Raw genomic sequence first — 18,970 nt, forward strand, 5'->3', positions numbered from 1 at the left:
CATGGTTTTACACAGCTTCAGAGAATGTGGGGAAAAAAGCACTTCTTTTAAAAGTAATGTAAATTTAAATGCTAAGGCTTTTCAAAGTGGGGCTTTAAGGTGACTTAAAAAAATCAAACATACATACACATATATGTATATGTAAGTTCATATATATACATGTATGTATATATACACACTGAGTGGCCAGATTATTATACGTTAAGAGATCATAATAATCTGGCCACTCAGTGTATGTTTGTGTTATATATGTTAACATTATATAACACTAGAGGCCCAGTGCACGAAATTCGCAGTCCAGGCCCCCTTGCTCCTTACTTACCTTCCTGCTTGCTGCACCTTACTGCTCGGCTCGCTGCTCCTCAGCACTGCTGTGGAGGCAGGAGAGGTTTCCACCACCGCCTGGGCTCGTCAGCCATGAGCCTGGCTTCTGGCTGAGCAGCACTCCCCCTGTAGGAGCACACTGACCACCAGGGGGCAGCTCCTACATTGAGCATCTGCCCCCTGGTGGTCAGTACGCATCATAGCGACCAGTTGTTCTGGTCATTCCTCTGTAATGGTTGCTTAGGCTTTTATTACATAGACCAGTGGTTGGCAAACTACGGCTCGTGAGCCACATGCAGCTCTTTGGCCTCTTGAGTGTGGCTCTTCCACAAAATACCACGGCCTGGGCGAGTCTATTTTGAAGAAGTGGTGTTAGAAGAAGTTTAAGTTAAAAAAATTTGGCTCTCAAAAGAAATTTCAATCGTTGTACTGTTGATATTTGGCTCTGTTGACTAATGAGTTTGCCGACCACTGACATAAACTAAAGACCCAGTGCACGAAATTCGTGCATGGGGGGGTGTCCCTTAGCCCGGCCTGCACCCTCTCCAATCTGGGACCCTTCAAGAGATGTCCGACTACCAGCAGTTGGACATCCCTCTCACCATCCAGGACCACTGGCTCCTAACCACTCACCTGCCTCCCTGCCTGATTGCCCCTAAACGTTTCTGCCTACCAGCCTGATTGCCCCCAAACTGCTCCCCTGCTGGCCTGATCGCCCCCAACTGCCCTCGCCTGCAGGCCTGGTCCACCCCAACTGCCTTCTCCTGCTAGCCTGTTCAGCCCCAAGTGCCCTCCCCTGCTGGCCTGATTACCCACAACTGCCCTCCCCTGCTGACCATCTTGTGGCAGCCATCTTGTGGTGGCTATCTTGTGATGACATGAGGGCGTCACGTGAGGGCACTAGGACCACCTAGGCTTTTATTAGTATAGATTGTATATATGGCATGTCAACATTAGCTTGGCTCAAAGAAGTAGCCAAAGACATTAAAACCCCTAAAATCTTATTTTCCAAAATAAGTCTTGGCCTTGGCCTCACAGATACTCCTAGCTTTGGCTTTATCAGCCAGAAAATGATGGTCATTGCTTTGCTTCCTGAAAGGACAGCCAGTCTCTAGAGTAAAAGAGTCCCGTTTCCCAGGTAGCCGGATGGAGAGCTTTAGTATTAAATCCTCCCTTCTTTCCTGAAAAGATACAAGTTATCAGGTACCAATTTAAAGAGTTAGGCCAGTGATGTTCCCTACAATGTATTTTCCGTCCTAAAAAGTGATTTCTGTCTAACTGAGTTCCTGTCAAGTTTTGAATCTACTGACAAATGCCACAATGTCCTTGAATACAATAGTAGCAAAGAGGCAAGCAGAGTGTAGGTCAAGCAGCCCAGTAGGGCAGGTGAGGTGTATAAAATTGTAGCAACGCATGGATGCTAGGATCATACACTGAGAATGGTGGTGCGGGAAGTCATGACTGCGAGAAGAATTCTTGGGGATCAATGTGGTGGGCCAGCGTGTGCTGCTTTTGGAGGAGGCGCCCAGAGGCCATGAAACCTAATATTCATCCTCGATCCGCTGACGTGTCTTGGTTTCTCTCGCCAACTGTCTAAAACAACCGTGAGGACCCACAGTGCTGGGTGACCAAACCTTACATACGTTCCCTGAGGGGTCAAGTTTAATTACAGTTGTATTCTGGAGGTCCTGGCAGTTCACGAGAGAGACCCTCGGATACCTCCACGAGGACCCTCAGGCCCCAGTCTCGTGAGAGTGTCTGCTTGCACAGACTGGAGGGAAGATGTGCCTCATGTCATCGGTGCCAGTTCATTGCTGGGCCCTCATATTTTACTTCTGTTTTCCGCTTGCAGGCAGTTATCCCCTTTTAACTAGAATTACTGCTCCCCCCTCCTGATCCTGGACAAGAAGCCCTTTCTCCAGCCTTGTGGCCAGAGAACTTATGGTTTGTGCAATCCGAGTCACACAGCCAAAAAGATGTTACTGATTGGGGTTACTGGCTAGGACCTTAGTTCTTCTCATCAATGCAGAAAAGATTTGCAGGCCCACCAAATGAAAGTAAAGCAAAGTGGGATTTATGGGAGATACATTCCAAGCAAGGAGTAGGCCAGTGTAGAGTCAATGGCCCTGAACTCCTGGTTATATGGTTTAAATGAGGTATTTTCTGGGTGGAGACTTTGATTTGCATTCAGGGATGATTGACAGAAAAATGCTTTGTAACAATATTCCTTGTTCGCATGTCCTTACCCATAATGCATACAGAAAAACCTACAAGGTGTGTGTGTGTTTGTGTGTGTGTGTGAAAACCGCAATGTAAATTTTATTATAATTAGTCCAGGGCCTTCGTAAGGTCTCATGGAGGTCATGTCATTTTGCTCTGAGCTTGCTCAAGAACAGGTTTGGAACCTGCCCACTGGAGGTCTGCTGGGTGCTGGGCCTCCCATAGAGAGGCAATGTTGGTCTGACAGCTGCTTGCACCCCAGGGCAGGCCCCACCCCAGCTGCTCATGGGTAACTTCCTACCTAACACTATGGGAACCATTCTTTAGATGGAAGAGTATTTTTAAACTAAGCAAAGTTAATGAAAGACTTTCAAAACTAGTGACATATTTGAATTCTTCCAAAAATTTATCTTCCACTATTTCAGATATGGAATCTCATCTGAAAAAAATATACTGTTGTATTTTGATGTTTCTTTGGAATTTTTTTAAAAACAAGTTTGATGACCTGCCTGAGAAGTGACTTGCTTTGTGTTGGGTAAGTGGGTAAACAGGCAGCCCGGCTTCTTCGGCTTCTTCGAGGAGATCCCAACCCCAAGCCCCTAGAAATCTTCACTGTGAAGGTGAACTACTGAAGGCTAGTCATTCTCATAGAAAACCTCCCACCTACAGGAACGGGGGAAGGGCAGGGAGACCCTACTCAATGTCAGAGCTGAGGTTGCAATCCCGCGCACTAGCAAGGCAGAGCTGAATTCTCTGAGCTCTGGTGGAAGATCCTCACCCACTGCCAGGCGCTGAACCGAACCGAACCGGAGGGAGAGGGCGTGTTCAATGGCGACAAGAGCACTGGGGAGCCCACTCCTCACGCGGATGCTGGCTCAGGCAGCCTTGCGGCGGGTGTCCCAGCCAGGCCCCTTGGTGAGCCGGAAAGGATGTCTCCCTCTGCTACCCAGGCGGTGCGGGGAGAATCGGAGCCTAAGGTGGGTCACCCATCAGGAAGGGAAAACGCGGTGCAGACCCATTAGGAAGGGGCGCGGGTCCCGGGGACCCTGTGGGACTGGAGAGTGGGGAAGAAGTGGCCTCGGGGTTCGGACCTGCCCTTTCCCAGCAGGGTTTGGGCGTGAACCAGACACGCCAGTTTTGCAGCGAAGGCACAGTCACTCCACCCTTCCCTGGCCCCACCTTCCGGGCCTCGCTGGTTGCCTCCCCCTGGGACTGCAACTCCGTCAGCCCTGGCTCCCTAGCTCCATGTGGGCGGGGCCAAGGCCTCCTACACCTGCCGGCTGACACCGAGCGCCAGCCCCTGGCTGGCCCCGCTGGCTGGCTGCACGGAGCGCCGAGCGGACAGCCCAGCACCCGGCGGGCTGGACTCGGGCAGCACCAGAGCGGGCCTGGCAGCAGTGGGCGCTCGCGATCTTCCTCTGCCCAACGCGCTCTCCCCCAGGGCCCGGCCTCCTGCGTCCCCTCCTCCTGCTCCTGCTCCTCCTCCTGCTCCTCCCCTCGGAGGGACTCAGCTTCGAGCCTCCTGCCTGCAAAGTCGCTGGCGCACAGGCAACAGTGAGCGGACTCCACAGCCAGCCGTGTCTCTGGGTGCCCGCGCCCCTTCTCTCCTGCCTGTCCCGGGGTGTCCCGAACCTCGCTCCGCCGGCCACTGCTGCTCGACGGCGCTGCCCATGGCCCAGCCCGAGAGCCGACTTCGGGGGGCGGACCTGCTGGACCGCAGCGCAGCTCAGGTGAGTGGCACGACACCGGGCGTTCCAGGTGCTCCGACCTGGCGTCCTGGACTTAGTGCCAGCTCAGGGCTCAAGGTGAGTCGGAGCTGGAGCAAGTGTAGTGAATGTAGGGGGACCAGGAAGGAGAGACGGGCTTTTCCTGTCCTCCTCACCTCCCGCCCTGCCCCCCAAAGCCCCCACCCCCAGCTCTGCAAGTCCGGAGGGACAGTTTATTTTTTGCTGGCAGGTCTCGGGGTTTCTGACTATTCGGGGATTGGATGGCGTTTGCCTTCGCAGAGCAGGAGGTTGGATCCTGGCGGCCGATGCTCCCTAGGACCATTAGGGAAAGCCGGAGGGCAGAGCGCAGCGATCCCGGTACCACTGGAGCTGGCAACTGGGGCGGGGATACAGTCAGCAAAAAGTCCTCAGGTCGAGGGAGCAACTGGGCTGGGGAAACCTTGTCCGGTCGGAGTGGAAGAGAGAAGAGGCATCTCCGAGGGGCGGGGATGCTTGGGAGCGGGGAGATGGAGGCTGCAGTAAGTAGCCTCTTTCCCTGAATGGCAGTTATACACTATCCTGATTTTCCCTGTTACTTTTTACACCCCCCCCCTTTTTTTTCCTGCCTCTGTTTCTATTTCGAGCAACTTGGGTGGCAGCAGCGGATGAGGGTGAGGGGTGTCGGGGCGCCGACCCGCGGTGGGAGCCGGAGCCCCAGCTCCAAGCGATGGGCACCTTCTAGGAGGCTGACTTCTCCAGGTGCGCTCCGGAGCCTGGAGACAGGACGCGCTGCTCCCCTGCTTGCCCCACCTGCCCCGGAACAGAAGGGAGAGCCCGGGATGGGCTGGGGAAGCAGCAGGATCAGGAGCCCCGCACTGGGTGTGCTAGGTGCCACGGTTTGGGTTGGCGCTGTATGTCTTACCCTTCCTGGACTCGCCAGGCACCTCCTTGAACACGCGGGCCCCTCTCTCCCGAGCGGGGGCGCGTCCCTCCTCCTCGGGCCTCCTACTTTGCAAGACCAGTCGCATCCTTGACTCGCCTTGCGCGAGTCTTGCTCCTCCCCCATAGTTATCTGCCGGCTATTTTTATCTCAGGACTTGCACCAAGATGCTTTGGGGGAGGGAGAGCGATTGGGGTGGTGAGTCCAAATCCACTGTCTTTGAATTGCGCTCCCAGAAGCGGTCCACTGCTTGCAGGGAGCAGCCGCCGGGAGCGGCCGGGGGATCACAGAGGAGCACGGTGCACCCGCTCCGCCTCCAGCCGCCGCCGGAGCGCTGGGAACCCGGGTACCGCTGGCTCCGCTGCGCCGCCCGCTGCTCGCCCGCCAGGGGAGCCCGGCCCTGCGCCCCGCGCCTGCTTCCAGGGCTTCCGCGGCGGCAGCCAGCGCGCACGCAGGAGTCTCTCCATCTGACTCCTGAGTTCCTGCTTTGCAGCCAGATCTCACCTGAATTTGTTGAAACCCAATGACCAACTTCCACTCAAAGGTTAATTTCAGGAATTCCATCTTTTTTTATAAAAAGGAGGGGGAGACACCCCAACTTCTGCCTCGCTGCGTTTGTAAAGCCCATCTTTCTGCGTCGGGAATTCTGATTCTGCTTTCTCAGTAACAATTGGGAACAACCACCATCCCCCTGACCTGGTGAAATTCCAGGGGAGGAGCGCGTCTGCTGCAAAGAAATCCCCTCGTTATGCTTTGCATTTCCAGGGCTCAGAGGCGTTCCTCCCCTAGGACTGCAGAAATAGCACGTTGAAATGGACCATGCTGTTACATAAGGTCCCCCCAGCGCCAGGCAGAGGGAGAGCAACTCTGAAAGGAGCCTCTCCTGGAGTCAGGAGGGCCCTCTAACTCTGCCAGGGGAGTTGGACAAGGGGGCGACTTTGTGACTAAACACTCCTAAGCCCGCAGGGAGTTAGCACAGTAGCGTGACTGAGGGTCCCTTCCTGAGGATTCTGGAGCATTTTTCTGGGCTGCAGATCCAGGCCCGGGCTGCCTGGTGAGCAAGACACTGTAACTTTAAGATGGGAGATTTTCTTTCTGTTCTGGAAAACTGGTGAGAAAGTGGTACCTTGAGCTTGGGGATGGGAGCAGGAGACCCCCAGGCTCTAGGCTCCGCTGGCGCACCTGGTAGGAGGCCTCCAGGCCTGTGTAGAAAGCAGTGCTTTGCACAGTGTAGGTGTCGGGGAACCCTGTGATTGGGCTCCACAGTCTAGTTGGGGCTTGTGCATTTGTGGTCAAAAGAAGAAATTCTCTTGCTGGAAAAGTCCCCCAAGCTCTTGAAAGAAAAGGTAATGCGGAATTAGAATAAAGGAAAGGAATGAAAATGTACTGGTGATCAGAAAGGGGTCAGGCAGATGGACTGGCTGGGGGGAAACGACTTGAATAGTGCCCCTGCTTTTCCCAGACCATGGCATTCACCCAGACTGGCACATGCCAGCCGGGAGTACTGAGTCATGTTCTCTCTGTTGAGGCTAGTGTTTGGAGGGGGGATGGAGGGAAGACAGTAACATATATTGATGTCCCGATGGAACTGAGCCTGGTTCTAGGCCGTGCCTGGCCAGGGAACCTCCTTGAGAGACAGTCCTGGAGAAGTGAGGAGTTACCGCTTTCTAGCTGCTGGTGGGAAATGCAGGAACTTTCCAGCTCCTGTAGAAAGCCGCAATTTTCCGGCTGGTACTGGGAAGGACCTGGGTTGTTCCCCATCACTTCGGGGTAAGTGTCTATCTTCTTTCAAATCACAATAATGGCCCAGTGCTGTCTAGTATGGCTTTCCTTTCCGAGTGGGGGGGGGGGGGAGTGGCGGGGTGCTAGCTGAATTTGGAGGCCACTTCTTTCCCCCGCATCCTAGGCAAATGGTTTTTCCTCCTTCTGAACTTTGGATTCTTCCTCTACAACTCAGAGATTGAAAGACTATTATGAGAAAGCGAGACAATGCATGTGAAGAGCCTTTTGCTGATTCTAAATGTGCAGGGCTATTTGCCTTTCCTACAAACTTGATTGCGTTTGTTGCAATGCTCACTGTAGTCTGCATGTGTCTGTGTGGATTACATAGTCTACATGGAGAGGATTTCACACAAGGTGCCAGTATCTCCTTGTGAGCGCTCTACCTGAAACCCACCAGCACCAGGCCCCATGGCTTCTCAGGCTGTTAATGAACATTACTTGCTTGGTTTTAGGATCAGAGTAAAATGTTTTAGAGGTTTGTTTTTTCTTTTTCTTTTTAGCTTAATGCACTTCGAATGTCTTAAGATAATATATTTTTGGAGGAAGGGGCCTGCTACTGATTAATCAGGAAAGAAGGGAAGTTGCAGATGAGTGTATCCATTGGAGAAGTGACACGTGATCAGTCCGGGGAGATGACCCTGGCCTCCCTGGTCTAAATCTGTCATCGGCATAAAGTACTGGCTCTCGATGGCCTTTGCAGCATTGTTCAGAGTTTGTCCCCAGGACATAGCTAAGTGCCGGGCACCTAATCGATGTCTGATAAGTATTTCTAAAATCACAAACTGATGCTTGAACTGCATCTTCACGGCATCCCTGGGCTGAGCGCAGGCAGATGGCATCCTTTCTATTTTTAAAGGTTTGGAATCTGCAGATCAGAAACGTTAATGAACATTCTGAAGGTACAAAGGGTTCCAGACTGAAGTTCAGGTCTGCCTGTTCTCATTCTGCACCTGTGCTGGCTCGCCCTCTCCCTCCCACTGCCACCGAGACTCCTCCGAACCCAGGGGGACTTTTGCGCTCTGGAAGGTGCCCAGCAACCAAGCAGCGCTCTTATTCAGGGGGCACAGCCTTCCTCTCCAGGAGAGACTTTTCAGTGGCCGTGGGCCCCTTCTCCTTGTCCCTATCTCCAGGCCCTGAGCCAGGGCCCCGTGCGTGATCCCACCTGAGACCCGGAGCCTTGAGGAATGAGCTAAAGGACACAGGGCAGCGGAGTGCTTTACCGACCACCGTGGGTCATGAACCAAGTGGCATGTGCAGCCGCACAGGTGTCGCAGGGTGTCCCAGGGGTGCAGTCCCACGGCATGAACCTGGCATGTTCCTTAGTACCTAGGTTCCCTTCATCCTTCTCATTTTCCAAGCCTGGCCCTGCAGCCTCTCATCAATCCCTGGAGGTAATTGGTCTCCAAGTAAACTTGCTTTCTCTCTGCGTTAGCCTGATCTGTCAGGAGCGGACGCCCGGCCTCTCACCATTCATCTCCAGGCCTGCCTCTGGCGTGAGGCATTCTCGGCTTCCTCTACCCACAGGGAATAAGCTCCTAGCTTTTTCGGGCCATTAGAATAATACTTACAGGGCCATAATTTGTCAATAGTTATGTGGAACCACGAGAGTTCTAGAGGAAGGAATACATTATTCTTCCAAGGAATAGCCTGCACGTAATGGAAATAGATCCCAGCGGGCATGTTTTCTTCACTTTTTTTCCTCTGTGTTGCATGTTTTCTGGTTGCTTTCCAGCAGGGGTCGCAAACTCAAATGCATTTCAGTGGCCCAGCAAGTAAAGACCTTAGAAACAGACCTCGGCCTGGGCCTGGGTACAGGGGGTGCTATGGCTGGGATCCAGCACAGGGGTTCCCAGTGGGGCCTCGGGCCCTGTCTTGACAGATCTGTTGTGTGTGTGTGTGTGTGTTTTCAGGATAGTCTGTAAGTTCACAGTTTTACATAGAATCTACTGACTTTCGAGTGCTCGCAGCTAATTCAGTATTTTAAAATAATACCAAATGGGCCAAACAAAACACCTATGGAGGTAGGCCTCCGATTTGTCCCAAGGGCCCCCAATATGCAGCCTCTGGTTTTGGGGGCTAGAGAAGAAACAGGTTGCAATGTGAGACTTAGCGAAATCAGTTACCCAGAATATCAGGGCAAGATTGTGTCGGGCGTGCAGCGTAGGCTGTGTTCCAGTGAGCAACCTTCCCATTTACAGATGTGTGCAGTGTTCCTTTCCCTGCCCTAATGAGCAGTTACAATGATCAAATGTATTCCATTAACATGTGTTTATTGAGTTGCAACCATGTACCAAGTGATGTTCTGCTCGCTGGGGACACCCTAGGGAGTAAAACAGGGGGTGCCCTTGTTCATATCTTCTCGTGGAAGAGGCAGATATGAGTGAGATGGATAAGTAACATCTATCCCATGTTAGATAGTGATGTGCCACGGATAACAGTAAGTCGCTAGAGGACCATAGGAAGGGTCAGGGGGTTGGGGTAAAACTAGGGATCTCAGAGTTCAGTCTCTGAGTCCATATAACCAAAGTCAAGTTTCATGGTCCCACAGGAAAGGTTTTCAGGTGTGGGAGTTTGGAACTTTGATTATATTCTAAGAGTCGCTATTTTGAGTAAACTCATGATAACTGACTATACTCTTAATTTTAATGAGATTGATGATTGAGCACATTTATTGAGCACATGTGCCAGTCACAGGATTAAGTGCTGGAATGCATTAACAAACAAAACCAACAAGGGTGAGCCCTCTAGGAAATGATAGACCAGCATGGAAAACATTAATACATGATCCCAAACAAGTAGATTATTAAGGTGAGTGAGGAGTGTGGGAAGGAGGTCTTTACTATTGAATTTTGACTCTCAGAACTCTAACATTCAGCATCTTTTCTTTTATAACTTTAAAAAATATATTTTAGAGAGAGAAAGTTTAGAAAGAGAGAGAGAGAGAGAGAGAGAGAGAGAGAGAGACATTGATGTGAGAGACAAACATCTATTGGTTGCCTCCCCTACCTGCCCCGACTGGGGATTGAACTTGCAACTTGGGTATGTGCTCTGACTGGGAATTCAGCCCACTAACTTTTGGTGTTTGGGTGGATGCTCCAAACAACTGAGCCACAGTGGACAGAGCTTGATCATGTTCTTAACCAAGCATCTGATTAGTACCAGGAACTGTTTAGGTATGTGCTCCTCAACTTGAAGTCGGCACTCTATCATTAGTGAAGATATTTTTTTAAGCTTTAATCTCTTTACCTAGCAAAGACATTTTTTATTAAGCAATTTCATTTTTGCATTACGAAAATGAAATATTTAAAAAATGTGTTGTCTGTGTGGAAGGTACTTATGCCCTTGAAACGCTGATACACCCTGTCTCAGCTCTTTCCCGGGCGTTGCTGTTGCGTGTTGTTGCCAGGGAGGTTGTGCACGAGGTAAAACACAGTTCTTGTTCTTGAGGAACCTGCAGCCCAGCATGGCAGTCAGATGAGCTGCGAGTTTTACCTATGAGGGGTCAGTGCATAATGGCTGGGTCTCTGCCTGTGTCATTGGGCTGACCTTTCTCGAGACCCCATCCCTTCCAGTCACCCACTGCTTTCTTTCATTGCAACACGTTCTTTCACGGCATGCCTTTGTACAATAGTGTTTACCTTGTTCCTTCAGGGGCTCCCCTGGCTACTATCACTCACCCTCCCTTCAGAGTAGGTGCCCTCTGAGAGCAGGATGGGGACGGGGTGTTATTTCTGACACCAGTTTCGGGAACACTGTGTCTCTGCTCCTAGTAGTTAGTTGCTCAGAAAATAAACAAGAGGATGCATTTCTGCCTGGGAGAATTTGGGAAGGCTTCAAGAGGGAAGAAATAGCCCTAGCCGGTTTGGCTCAGTGGATAGAGCGTCGGCCTGTGAGGTCCCAGGTTCATTCTAGTCAATGGTACATGCCCAGGTTGCGGGCTTGATCTCCAGCAGGGGGCGTGCAGGAGACAGCCACTCAATGATTCTCATCACTGATGTTTCTATCTCTCTCTCCCTTCCTCCCTGAAATAATAAAAATAAATTTTTTAAAAAAAATTGGGAAGAAATATTTAAGGAAAGACAGGGACATGGAGAGACAAGCCGAAGAAGGATGGTCAAACAGAATCAAAATTGCGGGCTCCCAAACCCTTCCTGAGAACTCATTTGTCCATTTCAGGGATCCCCAATGTGGTCAGCCCATTCACACAAGCCTTCGCAGAGTAGTTTCTGGCCATGCAAAAGCACGTTGCTTATGAAAAGAATGAAACCAATGGAAGAAGAGTGAAAGAAAGAATGAAAAGAATGAAAATGACAATTCCTTACTTTTATGTAGTATGATAATACCCACCATCTCCTTTTCCTCCTCGACTCAGTCCTTCAAGGGAGATGGAAGCTTGGAGCCTCTCCATGTTCTGCTTAAGGAAACTGAGGTCTGGAAGTGAAGGACTTTTCTCAGATCCTCAGAACGAAGGCTGCAGACCCCAGACCCAGAGCCGAGACTCTCCACCTGCCTCGAGGGGACGGCTCAAGGTGGAGGCTCCTGAGATCCTGGGAGGACGGAGTGGCCCACATTTGCTATAAGCGGAGAGACATATTTAGATTTAAAACACTTCCCTTTGTCCTTTATTCATCAGGAACTTCCATTTCAGCACTTTCCGGCTGCATTTTGTGTCTTGTTGAATTTCCCCTAGAATTCCTGCAGATTAGGTATACCGCGCGGTAGATGGTTTTATGTAAATGTCCTCACTCTCTCATTTAGGAGAGTAAATCAGAGTCCTGTATCAGCAGTTAAAATACAGGGGCGGAAGGTGGATTGCAGATGCAGCTGAAATGAAAAGCAAGCTCTCCTCGCTGTGCTCAGAAAAAGAAACCCTTCAGTGGCTCGGCCTCCTCCGGAAAACTTGCTTGCACTTTCCTTAAATGATGTCTTAAACCAGATTTTTCTCTGCGCCCTGCGTGGGAAGGAGGGAGAAGGTATCAATGACAGGTTTCCAGATTAGATTTGGGAGTTATTCATGTGGGGAAAGACATGGCTTTCAAAGTCACATCTGTTGGAATTTTTCATCTCCTGCTTACTGACTGTATCTTCCGAGAAATAGACAGACTTCCTGTGGCCTCACTTTTTCTACATTCTAATAAGGATTAAAAGGGGCTGCCAATATGAAGTGGCTCGCATAATGCTCAAGAAAACTTATACTCTTCTCCTGTGGAGTTGCTAGATTTGCCAAATAAATATAGGGGACACCCAATTAAATCTCAATTTCAGATCAACAACATAGACTGTTTTAGTACAGTTCTATCCAAGACACTAAATCTTAAGAAATTACTTATTGTTTTCTGAAATTTAAATTTAATGGAAAGTCCTATAGTTTCTTAAACATCCCTATTCTTTTTTAAAAAATAGTTTTTAAAATATGTTTTTACTGATTTTTCTGAGAGAGAGAGAGAGAGAGAGAGAGAGAGAGAGAGAGAGAGAAATGTTGATGTGAGAGAGAAACATTGATTGTTTGTCTTGGGAATGCACCTGACCTGGGATTGAGCCCACAACCTGGGCATGTGCCCTGGCCTAGGATCAAACTGGTGACCTTTCAGTGCACAGGACGATGCTCCACCAACTGAGCCACATCAGCCAGGGCAAACATCCCTATTCTTGTGGTGACAGTTCTGAGAGCTGTTACTTTGGGGAACGTTCTAGAACCCTAAGAAGTTAGAGCAGATAGAGTCCAGTAATCTTGAAGGTGAAATGACTTAGCCAGAGTCTGGTCGAAGGAGAAAAGGGAGGGTCGTTTGCTCTGATGGGCTATGTAACAGATCAGAGCAAGGCAGTCTTACTTTTTTGCTGAAAGAAGCAAAAGAATTGTGGACCAAATCAGAATGTTCAGTGTCTTTAATAAGTGAGTCAGATTCTCTCCCATGTCTGGAAGGCATGCACAGGTTATTCCCAACACCCCCTGCGAAGAAGGTATTTCAAACCCCTGAGGCCACCAGGGCAGCGTTTGGCCCACTAAGGCAGCACCTCATCTCTGGAGGGCCGGATGTGGAAAGACGAGGCTCACACAAGGGCCCCAGTGAGTTCACTGAAGGGGAGCTTTGTGCTTTGCAAACTCACACCTGCAATTGCTCCCTCCTCCCTGAACCCAAGGCTTATAAAGCTGTTAGAGGGCCTTTCAGACTGGCTCCTCCTAAGGCCATGACCTCAGGTTATAAAATTGAGTCCCAGGTTTCCCCTAAGGCTGCTGGAGTATGTTGTTCCGAGGGTGGCTGTGAAATGGCGTGTTTCCATTCCAGGTAGTAACCTGGTGAGGTAACAAGACTTTTGTTGCATGCGGACTTTTCCAAAGAAGAGTTTTGTGCTTTCTTCGGTAGTGAGATATGGCTTCTGCTGAAATAACCAGTTTCTGTTGCATATAATATTACTAAACCCTCATGTAACCTGAGCTGCTTCCTAACGACATATTCATGTGGAATATGGACCAGGAAGAAGGCAAAGCCTCCTAATGGTTAGCATGCAGGCTGCACCAGCCTGAGAGATCCAGCAGAGTCCACTTTGCAACTTCTCAGCCACATAACAAGAAGTGAGGTACTTCTCATCTCTGAGCCTCAGCTTCCACAGCTGCAGAAGGGACATAATTAAAATTATAGCAGAGGGTCACTTAGCAATGCATTAAAACAAAGTTATGTCAAACATATACAGGACGCCTGGTTCACAGTCAGCATTAAGAGAAAAAGGTGCTGTTACTGAGATGACAGAAGCAATGTCGGCCTCTAGCTTGCAAACTTGGTGTCACATCACAGAGACCACAGACGGGAACTCATGCATGGCATTCATCATATTCATGGGAGAGTGTCTGAGTCCCGTGCCCTTTGTGTCATTAAGTCTTCATTTATATAATTCAAGCCAACATCATGCTTTCATTTCCTGGATCAAAAGATTAGAAGGAGCAATGTAGAAAAGGGATGGAAGACACAAAGTACAGAGAGAGAAAGGGAGGGAAGAAGGGAGGGAGAGATCCAGGGGAAGAGGGCAGGGACAAAAAGAAAACAGAAGAGAAGACAGGTGGGAAAACTATTCCAAGCAGACCAAAGGTTTGAAGAGCATGGAAATCCAGTGACATTTAGTAGCAAGGTTTGCGTTGGGATTCCCTGCTTATACCCTCTGACACAGTCATTTAAGTCCACACCCTCTCCCCTTCCCCAGGTTTCTCAAGACTCCAATGTCAAGCCCCTGACCTTGAGGGAAGGGCACAGAGTCTGTAATAGTGAAACTGGGAAGAATATGGGACATGTAAACAGTGTTCTTCCATGGCATAACATCCCCAGTAACAGCTGAAGACGAGGGACCCACGTGCCATCTTGTGCTGGGATTGGCCACGGTGCCCCTTGTTCTCCTCGGACTTCCAGACGATTGGTTGTTCCTTTTGGCTTGGTGGTAATTTTCCACATATTCATCATCAGCTCTTACTAGAGAACTCTTTAGGGAGACATCTCTCCCTCTCTGATGCCTCCCTGTGAAATGCTGACCCCTTCCTGATCCCCGAGCCCCATCCTCACACACATGCCAGGAAAGGGCCGTTTCTGGGAGGCCTGAGCACCCGTGGACCCTGAGCAGGGAGGAGTTCCTGGGGACTCAGCCCCCGCTCCCAAAGCTATTTGGCACTGGGGAAATGCCTTTGTTTTCCCAAATCACGGTTGGCTTACCTGCTGAATGGAATTATACTCCCTCGTGGTTTTTTGCTGGGAGAATCACATGCTGTAATGTACGCCAAACACCCATTGGAGAGCCTGGTACCGAGTGTCCATTACACAGCCCTTAGCAGTCTTCATTGGCTTTTCTCTCCGATAAACCTGATTTTGTTTGGAAAGCAGGTCAAGAATGCCATTCAAGATCCAGATGTGGGGTGTCTTCTAGACCCCTCTGTCCATCTGGCTGCTGGCTGTGCAGCAGGAGAGAGGGCCATGGTGTGCCCCAGCAGCCGCCCTCATCTGCGCCAGTGTGGGAAGAGGGCGAGATTGGGAGACTCTTTTCTTTTCATCAGGGAAGGAAATCTTTCTCAAAAGCCTGCAGGTCCCATCACCCAAAAATTAGTTCATATGCTCACAGGCCAAAATCACAGAAGGGGAAACTGAGGCACACAGACATCTGAAACAGTGGAAGAGGACAGGTAGTGGATACAGCGACCCTGAAATGATCCCTTGTCCCCTTGAGCAACTGTTTACGTTCATGCTTGTATACTACAATGTGCTGGATCCTGCTCAGCTTTAGGTCTGTGTTATTTATCACTGGCCTCAGCTGAAATACAAACTTCATATTCTTCTGGCTTCCCTTTCTCTTTTCCTCCCCAGCTTTGTAACTTGTGGGCAAAAGTATGTTTACAGTTGTTCATATGGAAAATAATGTAATAATCCTATATTATAAAAACCCAGTGACTGAAATGGCAGAATGACCAGAGACCAGAACTACCACCCCCTTGCCCAGGCCTGCTGGGACCCCCACCCCGATCGAGGGCGTGGCCGGCTTGCAAACCACCCACGGCCCTTTGCCCAGGCGGGTCTCGCCTCCCAGCGGGGGCCTCCACCCCGATCCAGGGCCCCCATCAGGGCAGGCCAGCTGGTCCGCACCCATGCACCAGGCCTCTATCCTATATAATAAAAGGGTAATATGCAAATTGACCCTAATGGCGGAACAACCAGAACGACTGCTGGACCAGTCACTATGAGGCGCACTGACCACGCTCAGTTCCTTTCCCCAGCCAGCAGTCTGATGGCAAACGGGGAACTGGGGTTGGGTGGTGAGGGATGCAGGCAGTGCCAGGCCAAGGCCCCGCCCTGCTGGTCACCCCACACACAGAGGGCAACCAGTGGCCATGACCTCATGGGAGGGTGAGGGGCTGGCGAGCAGGTGGGAACAGCCAACCTCTAGGTCCCTTCCCCTGGCTGTCAGGCACCGATCACCCAATGGCAAAACCAGGGGTGGGTGGCAGCAGGGGGCAGGGCCGGCTGTGGGCACCCAGGGAAGATGTCCCTGATCACAGGCCAGGCCTAGAGACTGTACCCACATGTGAATTTCATGTGCCGAGCCTCTAGTCCTATATAATGAAGAGGTAATATGCAAATTGACCCTCACTCTGTCACATAGTCACAAGATGGCTGCGTCCACAGCAGAGGCTAGGTAACCATAACAAGCCATTATGAGCAATCAGCAGGGACCTGAGGCTGCATGATGCCAGGCCAGGTTGGGGGACGTCAGGCCGTGCCCACCCCCCACCTGGTGGGGCTTGACAGGGGAACTCAGGCCACGCCCCCCACCCTGGCGCCAGGCCAGGGGACCTCAGGCTTTGCCCCCCGCCCCAGCACCAGACCACGGGACTTTATGCCATGCCTCCAGCCCAGTGGGGCTTGATGGGGGACTTCAGGCTGCAGCCTCCTCCCAGCAGGGCTTGAAGGGGGACCTCAGGCCATGCCCCCCACCCAGCAGGGCTTGATGGGGAATCTCAGGCCATGGCCCCCACCCGGCTCCGGGCCGGGGGACCTGAGGCTGAGCTCCCCACCCAGTGGGACTTGACGGGGGACCTGAGGCTGCGCCTCCCACCTAGCGGGGCTTGATGGGGGTGGGGCCAGCCAGGTCTGGATCTCGCCCAATGTGGGTGGGGCCGGCCAGGTCTGGGTCTCAAACGATTTCAAGGTGCATGCGGGTGTGCAGGGACTTGACTCTGGGTCCCGTGGCGTGCCCCAGACTCTGACAGGAGGAAGATTTTCATATACATTTTAATAATTTTCTTTCATCTCTGATACTTCTATTATAGAGAAAGGGCAAATAGCAATATTAAAATATTTCCTCTAGCAGAGACCAGTTTGGCTCAGTGGATAGAGCGTTGGCCTGCGGACTGGAGGGTCCCGGGTTCGATTCCGATCAAGGGCATGTGCCTTGGTTGCGGGCACATCCCCGGTGGGGTGTGTACGGAAGGCAGCTGATCGATGTTTCTCTCTCATCGATGTTTCTAGCTCTCTATCCCTCTCCCTTCCTCTCTGTAAAATATCAATAAAATATATTTAAAAAATATTTCCTCTAATTAATTCCCTTTTAATGTGCATGAATTTCATGCACAGGGCCACTATTAATAATAATACAAGAATAAATAAACTCTTTCATGTACTCACAACTGTAAACCTACTTTTGCCCACCCTGTATTTCTCTGTTAATCTCTCCTCCGGACCTGAGCAAACATTGAAAACCATTATCAGGCACCTTCCCTGACCCCTGATGCAGAATGTCCCACAGATCCCCATATTTACAGGATCAGGACTCTGCACCCAAGAAGATATCTGAGCTCAGATACTCCACTGTATGACCATATCCCTTGGGAAAGGTTACAGTCACTCTAAACCTCACATATTCCTCATGATTTTTAATCATGTATTTTTTTTTGTTGTTGTTAACCGTAACCTGAGGGTATTTCTCCATTAATTTTTAGAGAGAGTGGACAGAGAGAGAAACATCGATGTGAAAGAGACACATCGATTGGTTGCCTCCCACATGCGCCCCTACAGAGGCCAGGGATCGAGCCTGCAACTGAATCGAACCCTTGACTGGAATCAAAGCCCAGACCCTTCAGTCCATGGGCCAATGCTCTATCCACTGAGCCACATCGGCTAGGCCTAATTATATCTTTTCATATCCTTATTTAATCTGTTTCAGTAGATTAAATTCTAGGAGGATGGGGACGTAGTCCAGAGCGCCCATCCCTGGATCAACCTGAACCAGTGCCTGGCACCAAGGAATAATTGTTGAAAAAAATATAGTCTAAGGGCCCAGTGCCCTCTTTTTCATAGAGTCCTTAGGAGTAAACGCAGTGTTCACACTGAGCGCTGCAGGCATTCGGGGGAGCTCAAAGCGGCTCATCTTTGCCTGCTTTGTCTCATAGTAAAAGTCACAATGGAATTCAAATCCCACAGCCTGGCAGCCGCATCCTCATCTTCCAGGCATCATCTCTCCCCAACCTCCCCGCTGTGCACACACCTCATATTCTGACCTCAGGGCCACCACCCCTTGTTCCCGGATAAGCCTGGAATGTGGACATTCCCACCCTTTACACATGCTGTTCCCTCTGCCTCACATCCTGCACCTGTGCCCTTTCTCCTCCGGGTTGGAACGTGGTGTTCTTTCAGGTCTGTCTTGGATGCTCTCCCGATCCAACTCCTCCCTGACCTGGGATAAGTAACGGTGCGCTTCGTGGCACCGGGCATGGAAGAGGGCTGCACCTTCTTTCCTATCAGAAGGTCCGCTTGGCTGTGACTTTCTGTGGTTGAGAAAGCTCAGGTGCATCCCAGCCTGGAGCCTTAAGAGGCGCTCTGCATTACACATTCTCGTCCCTCTGGCATGGCGACCTGCACCCTTCAGCTCAGTGAGCACAGTCCTGCCACCAGCCCTTGGGGGAGCAGCAGCCACAGGGCGGAGGCACTGAGCGAGGGGTGTTTATCTCAGCTTAGCCCGGCGTGCCCGCAGTCAGGCACTCATTTTCCGTTGTCCTGGGAGGCTCCTCACGGCACAGGGGACATTGTGAGGATGCTGGGGGCTTGGCTCCAGAGCAGGGCTCCCCCCGCCTTGTGCCTGACCCAGGAATGCAGGATTTTCGGCCAAATGAACTGTGGCTTGAGGTGGTGACAGAGTGAAGGACTCAGGTCCTGGCAGTTGGGAAGTGGAAATGCCATCATTATATTGGGAAACACCAGTCTTCCCCGAAAGGAGGATGATTGGGCTGAGGTTCCCAGAGCTCAGATGGACAGCCAGGCTTGGTTGCCCCACTCAGGGGTCAGAGCGACCTGAGAAAATGTTCTCTGGGCAAAGTCAATGTCAGCCTGTGTCCCGTCCTTTCTGGAACTCTCTCAAGGTGGCTGCGTGGGCATTTCCCCAGCTTTGCAGGCCCCTGCTCCAGGGCCATGTCTGTGGTTGTGGTCTTGAAGGAGGAGCCTGCCTTTGCCTGTGTCTGAGCCCCCACCAC

The 18,970-nt window shown here is 51.0% G+C and overlaps 1 protein-coding gene across 3 annotated transcripts in view; it reads left to right on the top strand.

Moving 5' to 3' along the window:
* The first annotated feature begins 4,031 nt into the window (after positions 1–4,031).
* Positions 4,032–18,970, top strand: part of HS3ST1 (heparan sulfate-glucosamine 3-sulfotransferase 1) — a 30,402-nt gene continuing 15,463 nt past the window's right edge. Inside the window, exon 1 of one of the 3 annotated variants that reach the window (XM_080659221.1) lies at positions 4,032–4,274. The gene's annotated coding sequence lies outside the window, so the exon portion shown is untranslated. Of the gene's footprint in view, positions 4,275–4,546; positions 4,790–6,042; positions 6,961–18,970 lie in introns of those variants that run through there. The other 2 variants (XM_080659223.1, XM_080659222.1) reach the window with 2 other exon arrangements.

This window comes from Plecotus auritus, assembly GCF_963455305.1.
Source record: "Plecotus auritus genome assembly, chromosome: 1".
NCBI classification, from domain to species: Eukaryota; Metazoa; Chordata; class Mammalia; order Chiroptera; family Vespertilionidae; genus Plecotus; species Plecotus auritus.